The sequence below is a fragment of the Solenopsis invicta genome, chromosome 4 (assembly GCF_016802725.1).
Source record: "Solenopsis invicta isolate M01_SB chromosome 4, UNIL_Sinv_3.0, whole genome shotgun sequence".
Taxonomy (NCBI): domain Eukaryota; kingdom Metazoa; phylum Arthropoda; class Insecta; order Hymenoptera; family Formicidae; genus Solenopsis; species Solenopsis invicta.
The window spans coordinates 13,766,391-13,785,428 of NC_052667.1; the positions used below are offsets into that span (position 1 = coordinate 13,766,391).

At 40.4% G+C, this 19,038-nt stretch overlaps 1 protein-coding gene across 4 annotated transcripts in view; it reads left to right on the top strand.

Moving 5' to 3' along the window:
* The window catches only part of LOC105199537 (opsin, ultraviolet-sensitive), a 713,170-nt gene that overhangs the window by 375,913 nt on the left and 318,219 nt on the right, over positions 1–19,038 (top strand). The gene's annotated exons all lie outside the window — the stretch shown is intronic.

Sequence of the window (19,038 nt, forward strand, 5' to 3'; positions counted from 1 at the left end):
AAGACATAATTACCTCCATTCAATAATGGGATATTGAATTTCACGTTGTCTTGCGCCATCTTAAAGGTTATGTGTACGTCCGCCTTTTCACTAGTGTTATATCTTTATATCTCACTTTATTTCGTCTGTCCTTCTAAGTCTTGGCCCATAACCTGATGGAATAAATCGACCTCGGAAATATCTTAATGATCGTACGCAGTGGACAGGAATGATAAAGAGTATTAATGCGGAGATGCACACACATATATATATTTTGGCGGCAAGGGGGCCGAAACGTAACAGATACAATAGAGAGTTTTGCATAAGCGCACAATAGAGCGGAAACAACCGAGATGGTCATAGATAGCGCCTTAATCAAAAATAACTATGAAAACTTGGCATAAGCGCCATCTGCTCCTTGACCATATCAGTTTGCAAATTTTTCGGACATCTCCCACTCTCTCGAATTATCTTGGCGATTGCGTTAGCCGTCTCGCGCCCAGCTTTGCTCTTAAGTGGCTTAAATACTGCCCAGTATTTAATCAACGCATTGATGACAGTAAGAATATAATGATAGCCTCTGTTAAAATTTGAGTATGGACGCATCTCGACAATAGTTTGCCGCAAATTGTCGAAACCTCGAATTGTAACGCGTCTTCAATAAAAATTGCGCCTTGCTGAAAGCGTGTAATTCTTCGACGAGCCGTCGTCTCACGGAGCTAATTTTCTTCGACGAACTCATGTTTCGGCGCGTAAACAAGTTATATTACGACTGACTCGTACTACGGACACGCAATTTAATTTATATTACTGTTGCAAAGTTCCTCTACTTCGTTTAAAAAAAGTTATTTTGTCAAATGTTTTCTTTTGTATGTATCGTCTTTCTTTGTTATAAATTTCTGTCATGCCTCAATCACTTTTTTTTTGTCTTCCGGTACTTGGCGATTAGATACTTGGTGGTAACTATTCTTGACCTGATTTACGACCGTTCGATAACGATCTAACACTTGTTCTTTTCATAGCGATTTTGAGCTGATCGGTAGTAATTTGACAACCGATATTGAACCGTTCAATTTTTATTGAGGAACCGTTCGAAATCATTCGTTAGACTTTTGTAACCATCTTTTCGATGTTCATTGCCACTCATTTTTGTCCTGACTCGGCTTTTTTATAATTATACGCTGAAACTCGTCGTTTTATCGTTTTATCGTTTTATCGTAATGCTTACACAAATTTCTCGAACAAAGTCAGCCTCTCATCTAACTTGTTTTCGCAAAAACACGATTAATTTATAATAATACTGGCTTCGCAAAGTTCCCCAATAATAGACAGCATCTTGTTGCTGTGAGCGTCGTTGCCGGCTTGAGATTCGAGCAATCGAAATCGATCCACCAACTCATTGGGATCGTCAATGAACGTAATCTATCATATTATCGTTTAGCATCATAGCGCTCCCTTTTCCGATTTATTCTTTCTCTTTAGTGTAAATTCGATCGACATCAATGGTGCGATTATGTGTCTCTACTTGTATCCTCTGTCGCTCCGTAATCGCACCTGCGCGGTGTAATTGTGTCTATGTGCGTTTGTAGTCAACAATATGCTCTTGTACTTTTGCTAATTGTTCTTCGTGTAAATAAGATCATCACGGACTCTCTTAAAAATTAACTCATAAAGACCGGGTGTGCCAGCATATCGCACGTCATCGACAATTACGTTCTCATTGTGGTCCACGTTAAATTTTTTATTACCAAGCTTCAATTCATTCTTGTCAAGACGAATGCCATACACGATGTCCATAATTTTCTCTTTTCTGCCACCGTTAAGAAAATCTCCGACTTTTGACTCAACAGACCCAAATGCCGCGACAACGTTTTTTGACCTTCCAACGTTTACATTTGATGTTGGACAGACGTTCCGAACAAATCGTCTGTGGTTTCAAAAATGTTCTCGAGAATATCATTCATTGATTTTGCAGCTCCAATCGTACGCGGTGTAGACGTTATTACTGGTGAATCCAACGTGACGTTTTATTGTCTTAAACGTTTTTTTTTGCTTGATGTTACTTTTGACAATTCGTAAGATACGCCATCGTCATCATCGTTGTTGTCGTCGTCGTCGTCGTCGTCGTCGCTATGCCTTTGTTTCTTCTTAGTATTTTTCGACACTTCTGCTTTGATATCTTTAGCCTCTCTCTTAATCGGCTGAGATTCCTCGACGATCTGTTCGACGATGGGCTTGAAACGTTTTTCCATTGCAATATTCTCCTCCATCTTCCTGGTTTTTAGAGCGCGATGCTTCTGGCGAATTGTCTTGCTCGTCTTCTCAATCTCCATTCCAAGTTTCTTGCGCTTACGCATATTAGCCATGACAAACGTCTTTGCCCAAGATATTGAAAACGACTAACCGTTTTGCGGTACCGCGAATTTATTAAATCTTTTTCTGTATCGTCCATTATTAAGAGGGCTGTTCTTGTTTGTCACTAAAAATCCGTATTCGCGCTGCCAACAAGCATGGCACAAAGCACAAAATTGATCGTACGACATATCGGTGTTAACGTGATCGTTGTAAACGTGTTGGTTTCAAGTTGGTACCATCCTGTTTAAACAGGATTAGAAGATTTGCGTTATTACGTTAAATGTTTAGGTATCCTTGCGTACGTTTGACACAGGTAAAAACAATCGACATTTGAGTGGCGGCACGTTGACAAGTATTTTCTCACTGCATCCTGCTTATTGCATGCAACGTCGTCGAAGACGTAGATCGAATTCGGATACGCTTCGCTCGGTGGAACGATATTATTTGAGAACGTAAAGTAACCAATTTCGTTAATCGATTTTAACAGATTTTCGATATATTGATATTTAGGCTGCTGCAGCGGTTTGGAATATACATAAACATTCTTGAAACGTACGGCGTGCGGACTCTTAAGCAGACTAATCAGAACATTAGTCTTGCCGCAATTACTCAGACCCACAATTATAGCGCGTATAGTACTTGGTAGCATTTTGCCGTGCTTACGCAACGGCGCGCTGTCCTCCATTAATCGTAATTCCTCGTCACAGTTTGTGACGCGTATGGTACGCGACTGCCGCACGAATTTTGTGTTTCATACTAAATTCACGTGACACGTCGATCGCCTATTTATAGATGTGCGAAACCTTGAATCGCTTAGTATCATAAATGTTTCTTGCGCTGTCACATCTCTGCAATATTCTTGATCTGAGCGCTGAGCAGTTGGAATATATATCTAAAGTCTGTTACGTGTGTACGGTAACTACATCAACCACGTTTGGGAATGGCTTACGAAACATATACAGGCAAACCTGGAAATTCAAACGTATCGTCGCTGCGATGAGCATTACACTCAACTCTGGCAGCGGACGCACATCGACGGTCCAGCACCGAGGATAAAGGATTGCGGCAAATGTCAGCGTCCAGCGAAGGCTGCGTTGGAGGTCTACTGAATTAAGCGATAAACGCGCATCCTTTTGAGTTACATATCTACGGCTATCAGATTTGCGATCTGGGCACTCGGCTGAAGAAACGATTAGCCGGAGGCGACAAAGGCGTAAATCTTGGACACGGCGTTTAGCAAACACAATATTGCGTATTCTGAAAATAACGAACTCGTCGACAGACAAGCGGCGGACAAGGTGCTTGCCGATAAAACGCTCGGCATCGCGAGAGATTCGACTGTTGGTGAGAGAACCAGCGCTGCAGCCGTTTAGGTAGAAATGAAAGCCAAGACCAAAATCAGCATGGATATGAATGCAAACACGACAAAGAAAAAACGAAAACGTCCGTTGGCGAAACGAGGCGGCGTGTTATCGATTTTGCCAATGTTAGGCGTTCTTGGATCTTTGATCGGCGGAGCGGCAGGTGTAGCAAAAGCGGTAAACGTCAGCCATGCAATCGTCAGCTCGAGGAGCTGCAACGTCACAATCACGCAATGGAACAAGGTCACGAACTTTATCTTGCTCCGTATAAGAGCGGACGAGTATTGTATCTTGGACCATATAAACGCGGACAAAAAGTATCAGCAAAGAAAAAAAAAGTTAAGAAATGAAAAATGCCTGTGGGAAGGACCACCAATGTGCAATTGAACTATCTGGCGAAACGTATGCGCATTCCATATTTTAGGAGCGTGTACAGTCGTGAGCTAAAAGGTTGCAACATATTTTTTTTAATGGTTTTTGTAATGTACACTTGCTCATTGAACGGCGAACATAATTGGTTCTTACCTGTGGCTCCAACCAATTACGTTCGCTGATCGATAAGCAAGTTTATATTCCAAAAACTATCGAAGAAAATGTGTTGCAACCTTTTAGCTCACGACTGTACGTGCGTAATGCTTTACCGACCAGTGCTGTAAAAAGAAACGAAAACGGTATCATCTATCTAGACAATACCACGGGCCCTGAAACGCATTGGATTGCATACATAAGGAGGAGCAACCGCGTAATTTATTTTGACATCTTTGACCGCATCAAGATCTGGTGCGATATTTTGGAAGCAATGTTACGATCGAGTACAATCGAACGTCCTATTAGACGTACGATCAAAATTTTTGCGGACAACTGTGCTTGCAATTTTTACAAATTACTGTCAATCTTTAAAAGACCGACAAAGTAGCAAAATCTCAATATTCGTCGAGCGTTTTTTTCCATTATGTCATTTACGCTAACGCTGATCGGAAAGAGCAGCGTTCCCGCTGCAAATTACTCTCTGGCAATAGATTTGACCGAAACCGAATACAAATTCGATCTAACGCTCTTTGAAACTTATAACACGATACCGAATGTGAACGATACTCGAACAATAAATTTTATTTCGGCAAAGACGATGTGAAGATTACGATACCCGAAGGATCGTACGAGCTGCCGGCCATAAACGAATTTCTAAAACGCGCAATTTCTCAGAAACGTCCACGACGCAACGCACGCAATGTCGGTGACATGCTAGTTGTCCGCGGTGATATCGGCGTGTTCAATGACGACGAGGAAGGAGAGTTACCGATAATGATTCGCGCAAATTATAACATGATAAAGTGCGAGATTAGATGCGCCTACAAAATAAACTTTAGTAAATCAAACAGCATTAGATCGTTTCTGGGATTCTCGAAGCGCATACTGCAGCCGTGTAGATGGTATGAATCGGATGTGTTGATCAACATAATTAACGTAAATATAGTTCGTATTGAATGCAGTGTAACCGCTGGTGCATAAAACAATAGTGCGCGTGTGCATACAATTCATGAATTTTCGCCAAGCGTGCCTTCAGGATATAAGCTTAATGAAAGGCCAAATCAGATCATTTACCTTCTAGTAATCGGAGCATTACGACTCTCATCATACGAGTTGTCGATCAAAACGGACAATTGTTGGACTTTTGAGGAGAAGAGATTACAGTTAGGTTGCACGTTTGAAAGTGATAACGCGAGCGTGACACATGAGATGTTTTTGTTGAGCGGAGCCGAGCGTGCACGGAGAAATAACGCATTCTTTATAAAAACGGTGACATCATCGACTGATAATCCGACTTGGTCAACTAAAAAAAAAACGAGCTCAGCGCAAACGTTAAATTTTTACAATTACTGACATTCGCGGTACAAAAATCTTGAAAAAAAAATGACTGATATTCTAAACGTCGGAGACGAAACCTTCGACGATCAAATCTTCAAGATTGAAACCCACACTATTCGCCATATGCAAACACAACGTACAAGCACAGCGACAAGATAAAAATACCCATACAACAACAAGATTTGTATACATTGCCGTACGAGAGCTTCCTATACGTCGAGGAGAAAATTATTAAAAAGAAGAAACCTGAGGGGGCCGGCGGCGCCGTGGTATTGGGAAATAATTGTGTTGTATTTATGTTCAACAAGATAAGATACGAATTGAATGGCGTCGAAATTGCTCGTAATAGAAGCGTGAGCAAAACCAGCACGCTCAAAAACTATGTAATGCTGTCATCCGACGAATGCGTCATTTTGCGAAATGCCGGCTGGGTACGCAGATGATTGACAGCTATTTTAATTTTTGTGTCCCGCTCTACGTGCTGTTAGGATTCTGCGAAGATTATAGACGCATAGTGAACAACGCTTGTCACAAGTTGATTTTGATACGAGCGCGCAACGATAACAATTGCCTGAAGGGCAACTGAGCGTTGAAGTCCGTTCTCGAGTTGTTTAAAATTCAGTGCCGAATGCCGCACGTGCTCTTAAGTGACATAAATAAACTTTTGATGCTGCGCACTTTGAAGAGCGGACGATATCTCAGCATGGCTTTTCGCTTATGGGATCCTTACAAGTTTCCACTATTGCAATGTACAATCAAACATTTGTGGGCTATCAAGACCGCTATTCAGCTCGAGAAGTCGCGATACGTCATTTTTGCTCTGCAAACCAGTCGAAAAAAATAATATGTCTGAGGACTCGAGCCGATTCAACCATTGCAATTTGACCAACGTGAAACTCCATCTGAATTCTGAATCTTATTCCTATATCAAAATGGATCTTGAATTTGCCAAAAACAGATGGGCTATTCTATAAGAGATGTATGCGCGTTTCTGCAAAACCTACCTTGGATACGAGTATCTCGAGCCGAATCTCACCGTCACCAACTTTCTAAACAGAGGTCAGTTCTTCATAATTGATTGCAGTCGGCAAGTCGAATCGATTAAGAGCGCAACCGTTGACGTGCGAATAGAATTCGAAACTAAAGATAACGTGCCGGAGAATACCGGCGCGTATGCACTCATAATACACGATCTCGTGATTCAGTATAACCCGTTGACAAACATTGTGTGTAAAATCACTTAATTCTGCGCATATATAATCCACGATACAAACGATGACACAGTCTTGGTTTCGACTGCGACATACCCGTTCTAATATTTGTGGACCTGCAAGCTTACCTCCTTAAACGATTTAGAGGTTTTGTTGTAAAAGAATTTACAGCGCTCCGAGAAGGCAACGTTCTCTTTCATTACATCTTTGAGAGTCTTAAGCCATGGGAATTGTTGACGAAAGATTTTGCGCATCCTGGCTGAATGCTTTTCACCATAGTTTACTATGGGACGGTTCCGTACAGGAAAGCAAGACAACTGATCACAGAAGCAGTACTGACAATGAGTATTAAAAATGGCAACAGCGATATCATATACACCAAGGGGCACGAGAATGGCTAAGGGATTTAATTTAGGACGATCGCGCGTACATCGATATCCTGGATGTGGATTACAAAGAAGTGGATTCTTTTAATAAATTAGATGCTATTAATACTATACAATGTGAAAAACACCGTACATAAAAGGATGGGATCCGACAGCACACGGTGTGATAGTCCACCAACCAATCATCTTGACTTATTTAACACAACCAATGGAAAAATTCTAGGCATCGGCCGCTGTGAGAGGTAGTGTGTTATCGGTTCCGTGTGCTATCGGGATCCGCCCTACACAAAAACATTATGCTAAACAAAATGTATTCAAACTTTACAATTGGTGGGTCAGCTAACCACGAATAAACATACGCAATATACGAGATACGTTTTTTATTTCTTTCCCTGCCATTACGTCGACGTTTTCTTAACGTTCTTTTATGTTTAATATAGGTTGTTCATATTTCGTTTAACGTTCTTATACACGTTTCATTTAGCGTTTTACGTTTCATGTTTCACGTATGTCATGTACGTTATGTTTAACGTTTTGTTCTTGTACAACGTTACCGGAATGAAAAACGTGTTGTGACATGTTCAAGCAATAATGACGATGATGCAATTATTTAAAAGATGGGAAAGTCTTCCCTTTTTTTTTTAAAAAATGCGTAAGCATAAACGTGTCATGACATGTGCAAGCAGTAACGACAACAATAATGAAATTGTTGAAAAGAGGGGAAAACCTTCCCTCCCTTTTAAAAATGTAGAAACATTAATCCTCAAATAAACGTCATAATTTCTTGTGACATTAGTATTGCATCAGAAGCTCGAACGAACAAACAATTCGCAATGAACTTTGACGAAGGAAGTAACACATTGTACAATGGCAAAGTGAAAAAGGAATGCAATGGGTAAGTTTTGATATTCTATTATAATACCGTTTATGCAACGTTACGTGAGTAACTTTGTTTTTTTTTTTACAGCATTTTGACGGAACGTCGTACGGTGCGCTTATTGAGCAGACATTACGCTTTGACAGCTACTAGTTACAAGTTTTTGACCATTTTTGGAATTAACGTTACAAGTTTTTGGAATTAACATTGGTCCACCGAGTTACGTGGAGATCGCCACAGGAGATCATCAAGAACGAGAATTGAAACTGTCTGTTAAAACGTGGAAAGAATTCTGGCAACGATGGAATATTTCCAAATTAATTAGAAATGATTACAAGAACAATTTTATAAGAGTCCAACCGTTAACGATTAGTTAGTGCGATGATTGACGTTAAGCTTATACGTTTCAAATCTTCAAACGTGTACGTGACAATTGTAACGATGCACCTCCGCATCATTCCCCCTGGGGCCACGAACCGCTCCCCTGTCCGGCCGAACACCCGCCGGACAGACGAACAGGCGCTACGCGCCGATAATCGCCTCACACACGCGCGCGCGAACGGTCCGACAAGCGCGCCGTTAAACGCCCGAAGTCCGCGCGCACGCGCACGGATTCGCACGCTCCTGGCGTTGGAGCGACAGAGAGGCGTACGCTCAAGCGAGAGCGCGATACCGGACCGATCTCGGAGCAGCGGGGATGCTGTATTCCGAGGAGAACCGAACTCCACTCGAACATCCCCGACTCTCCGAGATCGGGGTATAAAAGGCGGACGATCTCACAGAGAGATCGACTCTTCTCCGGTCCAGCCTCCGAGCCAGACCCAGGAAATCCGCGTGGTAGAGTGAGCTCTGTCACCGCCGAGAGATCTCGGCGATTTCCGATCCCGCTTTCCCGGCACCTAGGGAATCCGAGTGGTAGAGCGAGCTCTGCCACCGTTGAGAGATCTCAACGATTCCCTCAAACCCATCTCCGTCCGAGAGTCCGCGGTAACGACTGCCACCCAGGGGGTAGAGAGATCTCTGCCTCCATCGAGAGATCTCGAGGCAGCCGGCACCGACTCACGTCGGGGATTCCCTACTAAGGGAATCCCGCCGCGCACCTGTCGTGAATTCGCGGAACACCAGCGCGGCTTCTAACGTAGGGCGTCCCGACCCGCGCGCGCGCGGATCGACAAGGCCGGCGGCGACGTAAACACCGTGGAATCCTCGCGACGACACCGAAAAGCGTGAGCGAGACCGCGCTATCGTGCGCTCTCTCATACCGGCCGCGGGCCGAGTGCGAGCGACCGAGAGAATGTAAATAGATCCCCGTTCTGTAAATACCGCGTCTTATTATTGTGAAATCGCGTCACCGTACCATCGCGGGTACACCTCGTGTATCCCCGAACTACGTGCGCATATTATCAGCATTATATCTCAAATAAAGTAGTTTCTCATTAAACGCACGTCCGATCTCGGAATTAATTAACCCGGCAACCTTCCTTCGAGCCCTGGCTTCCCTGAGCTCGTCCGCGCTCGGACAAAACACAGGTTGTTACACAATGATTGTATTGATGTTACGCCGTATGTTCAGTCTGTACGAGTGTATCGACATAATGTTTGAGCGTTTGAGTAGAATCGTTGATACAATGGATGTTAAGTACATTTAATTCTTAACCTTTAAACACACCGATCCTGTAAAATACGGAAACACATTTTCGGGTCTGGGAGATTTTTTCAACTTTGAGAAGCTATAACTTCGATTACAATCAATATTTTTCTACAATTTTTTTTTAAATAAAAGATCAGAATCTCAGGAATATGATTGCACAATCGGCATTGCCGAAAAATAATTTATTGTGGAGTTATAAAGGAAAAACCATTAAGTAAAAATGAAGAATTGGTCAAAAATCCACTTTTCCTTCAAAAAATCATATCTTTGCAACAACAAATTTTTAAAGACTTTTAAATACGGCGTTTTCAACTAAAAATTCACATTTTCAAAATAAAATTTGATAAAGTCATTTTTTTTCAAAAGTATAATTATGTAATATGGAGAATATGAGGTACTTTTAGGCATCTAAAAATCCACTTTTTCTAAAAAAAGTCATATCTTTGCAACAAAAAACTTTTAAAGACTTTACAATATGGCGTTTTAAAGCTAAAGATTCATACTTTCAAAGAAGAAAATTATATTATTGACATTTCTATTAAAAAATGTACTTTTGTAACAAAGCGAATATGAGGTATTTTTAATTAAATCGTGTCTAAAATTAAAAATTGATGTGTTTCATGATATATTTTGGAAAAACTTCCTTTTCTACAGCATTTTATGGTATTCCAATTTTAGACAGAGTATATGCGAGTAACATCCGCGAACCGATCTGTTCGAACGTATTTTATCCAGTTTTTTTATGTAAAATACTCACAAAAAAAGTTTTCTTTACAGATTTTATGGGTCGCATTGATCTTACCAAAACTTTGCTGCCGTGCTGTTCGAATTCTAGTTGACTAAAAAAGTTGATCAACCATATTAATCGAAAGAGGAGATTTTAAACTTTTTTTATGTCTTGGTCCTGACCTCCTATCTCATTCCGTCTTCACACAGGAAGCGTTCAAAACTTTATATTGGGTTACTCAGGCGCATTTACGTGTTTAAGGGTGAAACATTGCGTCCAACGTAATGAATCAAGAAAAAGCAATACGTGAGAGCAATATCTTCGATATGCGTCAATTCATCGATTGTGAGCTGTTAACTTTATATTTACTGCATAAACAATGTATCCAAAAACAAAAAGCAATAAAAAAGTGTTTATTAAATTTAAATTTCCACCTTTTTAATTCTTTCCCTTCCAAAAATCTACAGTTATACATTAGTATTAATACCGCAATATTTATTTTGAAATATTTTAAGAAAAAAAAAACAAGTATACGAGAGTAAAGTCGGGCTAAGACAAGTGTTTCAAGTCGTCTAATGTTACTTTAGACAAATGGTCAAGATAGGTCGTCTGTTTTATATGACATAGATCTTTTTACGAAGGGCCGCATGGTTTTTAGCGACGGAGAATGCTCTCGCTCGGTTCTTCAGTCTTAGTCGTGCTCGCGTAAGAATAAGATCGTACGAAAAAAAAATCATGGGATATGGTCCGCATATTCCTATATTAAATTTGCTTCAGGAAATTGAATTAAGATTGGTAGCTTCTGAGCTTGTTTTGCCTGTCGGTTTCCGCAAATTAGAGCGGCGTTTTCGTGACCTGGCTGCCCGCGGTATACTAAAGCCCGCGGTATACTAAAGATAAAAAAAGTACCGGCCGTTCGTTGTCGCGCCAGATTATTGCCCATGGACAATGACAATAGGTGGCTCGATGGACTTATTTTTGATGGTGGACGAGGTAGAGTTATCCCACCTCTAGTTGGCCGCGGGGATGACCGCTTGGTCTTGCCCCGTATAGACTTGCCTCCTATACGCCGGCCTCATCTTGATCGCAATCTCGCGTCACCTCTCGAGGTTGCTTCTCATGGTCGGGGTACAGCTATTTTGAACTTATTGCGCCGTCATAGAGTCCAAGATCAGGCTCAAGCCTGACCAAGATCTTTGCGAGATCGGGTTCCGGAAATATAGAAAGAGGAGCAGAAGAAGAAGGAGGAGAAAGATAAAGAACATTAATTATAGTGGTGGTGGTGGTGATGGTGGTGGTGGTGATGGTGATGGTGGTGGTGGCGGTGGCGGTGGACGGCAGCGGGCAGCAGTAGCAGGCGGGCGGTGGCAGTGGCAGGCGACGAAAGTAAAAAATAGCGGTTTTGATCAAGGCGAAAGATGGGTAAATTTTTTAAATTATTTATTATTTATTATTTATTATTTCTTCTTTTGCGCGGCGGCGGCGGCGGCGGCGGCGTTAGACCCGCGCACTTCCGTGAAATTTGACGCAAATAATAATAGGTTGGTTCAAATTCGGACACCGAAAGTTTCTCTTCCCCCTCCCCCTCCAACGGCGGTTACCTTATTACGTGCATAGGTATGCCGCCGCCGACAAAGCACCCCTGTTTTGATAAACATTGGTACATTACCCTTGTTTATTAAAACTGATAACGGTGCAAGCACGTGATGAGTCATACCTCCGCTACCTACTCCCCCGCACCCGCAATTCTTACCGCACACCTCACCCACCTCTCGTTATTTCTAGGTTTGAACCGGCCTAGATATTTTACTCTCCGATTACCCGCAATCAACGATTTACATCATTCATTTTTATACGGCTTCCGAAGGATCCGAAAAAAGTTCTTAGACGGCCACTTTGTGCAGGGTCAACTGTTCAAAAACATGAGAATGTGTCGGAGTAAGGAATTTTGGCTTGCTAACAGCACGGACTTTATCCGCTGGATTATTTTGTGTGCAGCGTGTTTGAGCGACACTCCAACAAAATTCGTCACCCTAACGTTGCATTGCTGAAAGCCGCTATTGAGGCATCGTTCGCGAATATGATGAAAGAGTTTTGACAAAGGCATGTGCACGCCTCCGTCCGAAAATTGAAGCGGTCATCGCAGTAGAGGGGGGGGGGGGTTATATAGAATAAAATTGTTTTTTAGGGATGCTCCAACTCAAATATAAAAATATTTTTTATACAATTGTTATTTTTTATTAAAATAAATGATTCTAAAAATTCACAATGGATTTGTCCGGATTCTATTGGTGTACCCTGTATATATGATTAATTGTACATACATTAAATATACGTAAATTATTCATATATATAAGTTAATAGGAAAACCTCAATAAGATAACATTTATAAATTATATCATAAAATCTTACGTAAAAATTTAAATCAACAATTATGTAGATCCATTAATAAAAATAGATGTAGAAGTATTAACCTTTTATAAAACATTAATACCTGCCGATGTAATTTCAAAATAGTATTTCGGCAAAACTATGACGATATATCGAATTTTTATCTTAGCGGTATATTTACAAAATTAGAAAGAAATTAAAAAAAATATAGCTGTGTTATGCATGAAACATTTATAAATATAAGTGGACGGGACCTTCGATATTTTCAAACTCGTACAACACGGTATTATTTTCCCGTCTCAAAATATTAGTATTTAAGTTTGTGGACTGTATAAATTGGAGCGTAGCGCGGATTGAGAAGGAAAGGGAGCACGCCGATGGCGCGTTATCAGGTAATAATGACACTTTTAAGTCACAGAAACAGAGACTTCTTTAATTCAGATTATCATACAAACAATGTTCAGTACGGTTTACACCGGAGCCCGTAACCTCCTGCGATCGAGATGCGGAAGATCGGAAGTACTTCCGAACGCAATGCCAATACGGCGCATCTGCTCGTTACGACGAATCGCGAAATGCGTACTGTCCCGAAATTTCAGCGTTCCTCGCGACTAGTCGCGATACACATCGTACTCGATCACACAAACAATCAAAAGTTGATACGACGAATACTTAATGACACGTAACGAATTACGCGGAGGCACTGCAGCTTGAGTCGTATACGATGTATCGAAGCGTACTTCTTAATCGCACGGACCCTCAAGCTCCCTTTTGCACTGATCCTTGTAGAGCGCTCGGCAATCGTCTCGCGCCCAGCAAGGAACATACGTGGGGATCGACCATAGTATCGATCCACCTTGATGGCACATACCTATTTCCATGTTAGAGATCACGACACGGTGTCGTGATATTTTTGCGAACTATGACAAACACTCGGCATGAACCGAGCTGACTTAATATTTAATAAATGAAAAAACTTAAACCTTTAACAATAATTATTCCATATACATGTTTACAAAAATACTTAATTATTTCTAAATTACAATGTAAAAATATTGCAGCATGAAATATATGACACATATTCAACAAGTTGACATTTTAAATAAAGAACCAAACGTTATTAAAATTATTATAAAATATTTGTAGATCAAAACAGATTTAATTTTTGACAAATATTATTTAGAAATTTTATTTCTATAAAATTTTTGCGTTATGACGCTTTATCTTAGGACAAATTATAAAATTTTCGTCAATTCTTTATTGCGTTTTCCCAATGAAAAACACTAGGAATTGGATGTTTCAATTCGCGCGATGACAGAAACGCTCAATTATCTGCGGCGAGTGTACACTACTTTTCCCAACGAAAAACGCTATTTGGTAATTAATAACCTCGATAGGCATATTGCGTGAATATTGTACAATAATTTAATAGCATCACAAATTGAAAAAAATTTTAAATAATTGCTCTAAAGTGATAAATTGTTACAATTAGAACAAAGCAATTTTGTCAAAATAAAACCTCTAAGGAATATTTGTCAAAAATGAGATAAATCTGAAAACGAAATATGAATGATAGTAAGAAAGCCTTCTCTGGTCGCAGCTAGATCTTAGTGCTTATATTTATTTGTGTGATTTTATATACTTCTCTACTACTTTTTTCAGGGGGGAAATAGGTATATAGATGCAAATCAGCATCAATTTTTATAATAAATTAATCAATTTAATATAAATAGTGATATTTCTAATTCTTATTCGACATGCTGTGTTACGACCAAAAATTAATTTCGAGCACATTCTGTTTGAATTCGGAGAAGTATATAAAATCACATAAATAAATATATGCACTAAGATCTGGGAAGGTCCTGTTAGCGCACAGTGCGATAGCGCACATCCCGATAGCACACATAAAATTTAAAGCAATTTCCGATAGCGCACATCCCGATAGCGCACAACACAGAAAGTCGCGTTCTCCCAATAACGCACAACATAAAAGGCGCATTGTCCCAATAACACACAACGCTAAAAGCGCATTATCCCGATAGCGCACATCCCGACAGCGCACATCCCGATAGCGCACATCTCGATAGCGCAAATCCCGGTAGCGCACATCCCGGTAGCGTACATCTCGGTAGCGCGCGACTATGTGGCCATTAGTAAAAAGATGTATTAATTCCCGATAGCGCACATCCCGATAGAGCACATCCCGATGCCGCATATCCCGATAGCGCACATCCCGATAGCACGCGACTATGTGCGCTATCGGAAAAAAGATGTTTAAATTCCCGATATTGCACATATCAAAAGCGCACATTCTGGTAGCACGCAATTATGTGCGCTATCAGGAAAAAGATGTTTTTATTCCCGATAGCGCACATCGCAGTAGCACACAACTATGTGCTCTATCGGGAAAAAGACGCGTGTGTTCCCCTTAGAACATATATAATACTATGTGACGTGTACCGTATACAATGTGATTCAGTATAATGTATTGGTCATTTTATTTACATATTCGTAATCGAACTCTAAAACAATTTTTCCGTTAGAAAAATATCTGTCACAAACTTAGTTATTAAGTTATAAAAAGAAATAGCGTATGACGAGTCGGATAGTAGTGGTACACAAGGGAGGCATAACTCACTGTTACATGCGGGTGTTTCCATGAGGCGCCTGCTGCACTCAGATGACACAACAGATCACGGACAACACTTTCACATTTAAACTTTTGTTTTCCCTCTTTCACTTTAATTATACTCTATTGAACTTGTCTAATATCGATTTCTGTCTTCTGGCCGTCAAATTCTAGGAAGAGCGTGAGATCTTCAATTACACGCTCACAGGCCCCACATATATGCGCAACATTATTGTAAAATAAATGTACATTCAGCGTCATTGATTCTTTACATCGGAAAATTTTCCAAACAGAGGAGTTACCATCTTTCTACATATTCCCAGTTCATAATTAATGTAATGACTAGAACTTATTAGTCGTTACGTTAATCATGAACTGTAAATATGTTAAAAGATAGCGACTACTCAGGTTGGAAAATTTTCGGAGGAACAGAATCAATTATGCTGGGTGTACGCTCGCGAATAATAAAATTTAATGCAAATACGATTTTTTAAATATCATTTGCAAGTTAAAAATAGCACATTCCAAACGCACGAAAAAGGAAAGAAGGAGTGAGAGTGAGTGAGAGGGTGCCTTCGAACAAGTTTGTGCACATTTACTCGCGCATATTCCGATAGTAAACATCGCGGTAGCACGCGACTATGTGCGCTATCAGGAAAAAGTTGTTTTATTTCCCGATAGCGCACATCCCGATAGCAAACAAATTTATTTTTATAGGGCATTCCTAGATCTTGTCCTACCGATCGATAACACACGGTTGGTAACGAGTAATAAGTACTCATGTAGGACGCATAAATCCGACACAAGCGTTTTTTGGTTACGCCGTGACGAGAGCCGGCAAAGGAGAACAATAAAGGAATTGAGCCTGAAAAAACACGTGCACGATCTTGTGATTTTCCCTCTAATTCCCCCACAGTTTTTCAGAAGTGGTGTATAGATCGAGATTTAGATATTGGATTATCGGATTCGAATAATTGTGATTCGGACGATTAAACAGAAGAGTGATTGACGCATAGCATTTTTGCGAGTTAATTGTCGAGTTGTTTCCGAAGTTTCGCGAAGGTGCTGCGTATATTGTATCGTGCGTGGCCGTAAAGGTTAGTGGCAACACGTTGGACAAAAGAACGTGCATTCGTAACAACTATTGAGCGTCATGGAAAGCAAACGGTAGCGCAATTGAAACAATTTTTAGAGAATTGGGATTGTCAACGACGGGCACGAAAGCCAAATTGATCGCACGATTGACGGCAGTGAATCTGGAATCGTTATCGCAGGTCATGAACAACGAAACGGGAAGTGTAGCGGCGCCCAAAGGAGAAAACAGAGGGACGCTTCCATAACAGGGTGACGTGGCGGCGACTCACACAAGTCATGGCGCTGCAGATTGCAGAGATGAGGAAAGAAGAGGAAGCAGCAATACGAACACACTATTACAAAGAGAACTCGAATTGCTAAGACGCGAAAATGCGGTATTACAAAGAGGATTGCGATGGGCCGAACGAAGTGAGAATGGACCGACAGCCGCAGCGCCTACATCATCGGGTCCACCGATACGACTGAGAGAGATCAGCGACTTGCTTGCCGATTTTAAGGACGAGAGAAATACTTTAGAAATTTGGAAAGGACAGGCTGAAATCCTACGTACGACGTATCGACTGAATGATGACGCATAAAGGTATTGCTAAGTTCACATTTGAAAGGAAATGCACAAGAATGGTTTCATTTTATTACGGAACACATTCAATTGAGCGTCGACGAAATATTTGAACATATGGATCGCATGTTCAATATGAGACAAACCAAACTAGAATTAAGGCGAAACTTTGAGAAACGCACATGGCAGACAGGAAAAACTTTCCCGGCATATTTCCATGATAAAACAGTGTTAGCAAACAAAGCCTTAATTGCCAGAGACGAATTGACGGATTATCTAATTGACGGAATACCAGACGTTTGGATGAGAGATCAGGCACGCATGCAACAGTTCAGCACAGAAGACGATCTGTTGAAAATCTTTGCAAACCTGAAATTGCCGTCATACTCTAAAGGATTCCAACAGAAGAAGGAAGAAAAATCGGGAGGGCCAGACAAACGACGCGAGGAGAAAAAAGAAGAATTGAAGAAGACGACAACATGTGAGAATCGCTCATGTTGTTTCAATTGCAGTGAATTTGGTCATCTGTCCAGCAAGTGCATAAAATCGGTACGAGAGAAGGGCTCCTGCTTTTGATACGGAAGTAAGACACACAAAATCCGAGAGTACACAGAAGAGGCGAAAAAGAAGCAACCAACCGCGGAAGAGACAGCGCACGACATCCAATCGAATAGTAATACCGAACCGCTCATGGTCACCGTAAAGTATACTGTCACAGACAATAGTAATAGTTCTAACATTAAAGCGATGATTGATACCGGGTCACCTATTTCTTTAATTAGAGAAGATTATGTCCCACAGTGGGCATGTAAAATTATTCCGTCAAATATTGCATCGTATTACGGTATTAACAAGTCAAAAATAGATATCGTGAATATTTTTGAAATTAATTGTATTGTAGAGAATATTCCAGTAAAAATAAAATTTTACGTAACTCCGGTAGAAACGATAAGTTTTGCAGCAATACTTGAATGCAATTACATTTTATCCGAACAATGTCGAGATATTTTGTCGTTAATTAATAAAGTAAAAAACAAAAATGAAATCAAACAAATTGATAACAATAAGCAAAGTGAAGAACTAAATGATATCTTTCAAATAAATTGTACATCCGAACCAACGACGGGTATTGAAAAATTGAACATAAATCCACAATTAGATCTTGACGTCAATGAAGAAATAAAAAGGATGTTTAAACACGAATATTTAGAACAAAGTACACCTATTGAGTCTATTCCATCAAACGTGCAACTTATAATCAGTTTAAAACATAAGCAACCAATTAGTTATCGTCCACCTACATTGTCATATTCTGATTACAAGAAATTTTATGCGATTTATTGAAAAAAAATATTATTAGACCAAATAACTCCCTATACGCTAGTCCGATTGTATTGGTCCATAAAAAGAACGGGGAATTACGCCTTTGCATGGACTACCGCAAATTAAGTAAAATAACAATAAAAGATAATTTTCCAATCCCGTTGATTGATGATCACGTAGATCGGTTACGTGATAAGAAATTCTTTTCACACCTTGATTTACGTAACGGATTTCATCACGTTAAAGTTGCAGAATCATCTGTTAGGAGTATAAATAAATTTCCGCCGTTTTTATCAAAAATTGAGCATTTATTGTGAAAGAACGGTACCTAATGTTTTATTCGAAGTATTGTCCATCGCTAGCCACTACTTTTTCCCATCTTTCTGGCAGCATACGGATACTGCGTCGGAAGAATGCTTTATCTTTTGAAGCTGTCCACAAATCGACCTAATTTTTTATATCTTCATATGATGTGAAGTGTTGCTCAGACAGGCCATGCGCCATTGATCGAAACAGGTAGTAATCAGAAGGAGCAATGTCTGGTGAATACGGCGAGTGGGGTAAAACTTCCCAATTGAGTGTTTCCAGGTAGGTTTTGACCGGCGCCGCAACATGTGGACGAGCATTA